This window comes from Lacerta agilis, chromosome 2 (genome assembly GCF_009819535.1).
Source record: "Lacerta agilis isolate rLacAgi1 chromosome 2, rLacAgi1.pri, whole genome shotgun sequence".
NCBI classification, from domain to species: domain Eukaryota; kingdom Metazoa; phylum Chordata; class Lepidosauria; order Squamata; family Lacertidae; genus Lacerta; species Lacerta agilis.
In genome coordinates, this window is record NC_046313.1 from 86,362,726 (window position 1) to 86,365,431 (window position 2,706).

The window sequence follows — 2,706 nt, forward strand, 5'->3', positions numbered from 1 at the left end:
TTGTCCAGGAAATTCCAGACGTATGGCAGCCCTAGTCTACATACATGTAGTTTTAGTTTTCAAATACAGGTAGGTAGCCGTGTTGGTCTACCATAGTCAAAACAAAATAAAAAATAAAAAAAATTCCTTCTAGTAGCACCTTAGACATCAACTAAGTTTTTCTTGGTATGAGCTTTCGTGTGCATGCACACTTTTCCAGATAGTTTTCAAACAGTTTTTAAGGAAGATGGGATCCACGGTGAGGAGGCAAATTGAGGTTTCATGCTGGATCTCAGAGACCAGTATGCTTTGCAGAAAACAGTATTCTCAAAAGGTAGGTCTAGGAGACTTCACTGAAGTGCAGTTCTGATACAAGTTTACTCTTCGTAAATGCATGGCCAACTATGAGCAATCGTTCCAAGAAACCACCAAAACAATCTCCAGTATTCCACATGCACCAAGTCGTTATTTTCATGAGTCACAAAATTACCTACCAAAACTCACTTACTGAGTATTGTACACATTTGTAATATGTGAATCCCCCTTGTCTTGCTTACCTACTTCATCTTGTTTTATGATATAGAAGAAAAAAATAGGGTGCTTTATTGCTAGGTTTCTTGTTATTAATAAAACAAACCTTTGTAAATGTTTTATGAAGGATTGCTGCTATTAATGCTTATTTTAGGAAAAGATTGGGAATTTTCCCTTTTGAAGACTGTCCGCTAGAGGGAAGCAGTGGCAAAAAAAACCCAACCTCCTGAATTGTTTTCGTTTAGTAGTGAAAAGACACCAGAGTAGTGGCTATGCAGAATGTGTGTGTGTGTGTGTGTGTGTGTGTGTGTGTGTTTATGGTGTCATTCTTGCATTTATTATTAGCTATTATTGTTATTATACCGCTTGGGTCCTAATCAGGTTTATTAAGAATTGTTCTTTCAAATAACCATTCTTAAATTTGCAACCTATCAACAGAGGACAGTTTGTCAGTGTATGAAGTCAATTCACTAAAAGTAATTGGCTCAAAACCTTGCTATCACAATCTAGCCACAATTTTAATACAGAGAGTGAAAGATGTGTGCTTTATGAATAAATGATGGACCATAAATTTGCTGACAGCTAAGTTCAAAGGACATACATCCAGAAACAGCATCAAACGTTATGTTATACCTGTATATGTAAATTTAACAGCTACTTCAAACAGGTACTATATGATAGTGAACCAATATAAAGAACAGCATTAATCTTGGATTAGGGTTTCTTTGCACATTATAAAGATTTCTCATAACTTGCACTATTACAGTCCCTTTAAGAACTTCTGAACGTTTTCTCTCAGCTTTTTACAGACTTTTCTTATTTTCCCTAATTCCAACTCAACATATGATATGTTCTCATTTATGAAAGTGTATGCCGTTTTATAATAAAAAGCTTCTAAAAAGTTAGCCTTAAGGTACCATTAAGAGCCAGTGTGGTGTAGTGGTTAAGAGCGGTAGACTTGTAATCTGGGGAACCGGGTTCGTGTCTCCGCTCCTCCGCATGCAGCTGCTGGGTGACCTTGGGCTAGTCACACTTCTCTGAAGTCTCTCAGCCCCACTCACCTCACAGAGTGTTTGTTGTGGGGGAGGAAGGGAAAGGAGAATGTTAGCCGCTTTGAGACTCCTTCGGGTAGTGAAAAGCGGGATATCAAATCCAAACTCTTCTTCTTCTTCTTCTTCTTCTTTCTTTTACCTGAAGGAAAGTGGCATATGGAGTGAGAAAGAAATAAAAATTAGGCAAGACCATGCACATGACACAAAATGTTTGTTCACTGCTCGCTGTGTAACTCTGTAACCAAATACAGCCGTAAATGTTGTCGGATATGTATGAGTTGTAAAGAAGCTGCATTGTGAAATTAAATATCTTTAAAAATAATAATAATGCTGTGATCATAAGACGACACATCTTTACTATCTACACTGTTTTTCAAGCCAGCTTGCATCTTAAATTTGGCATCCTCTGATACCATGCTTCAAAAGCCAAAGCAGTGCACGCTATTGCAGAGCTAAGGAATACACACAGCAGGCAGAGAAAACTCTTTAGCAATATATTATAGCAGGAGGGGTGAAGCCATTCAGACAGTGAGTCTGGGAGTAATGATGTTACACATACACATGAGTGTTTCTATTTTCATCTGCAAAATCTTGGAGGATAAGCTGTGGGAATAAATATCTCATGAGGTATTACCAGCTTCTCAGGCAACTCTGGAATCCATGGCAGTGAGATACCATGCAGATCTGAGGAGTCTGCCCTCTCATAGACAATGAGAAAAGGTACAGCACGAGTCACTCACATCTAAAGAAGGTATCTCCTAGAAAAGTTACAGCAGACATTAAAGGAACATAAGAACACAGGAAACTGTTTAGAGTCAGACATTGATCCAGTGTGGTGTAGTGGTTAAGAGCGGTAGACTCGTAATCTGGTGAACCGGGTTCGCGTCCCCGCTCCTCCACATGCAGCTGCTGGGTGACCTTGGGCTAGTCACACTTCTCTGAAGTCTCTCAGCCCCACTCACCTCACAGAGTGTTTGTTGTGGGGGAGGAAGGGAAAGGAGAATGTTAGCCGCTTTGAGACTCCTTCGGGTAGTGAAAAGCGGGATATCAAATCCAAACTCTACTTCTTCTTCATCTAGCTCCCTGATGTTTATACTGACTGGTAGTGGCCCTTCAGGATTTCAGGTAGGAATCTTTAACATCT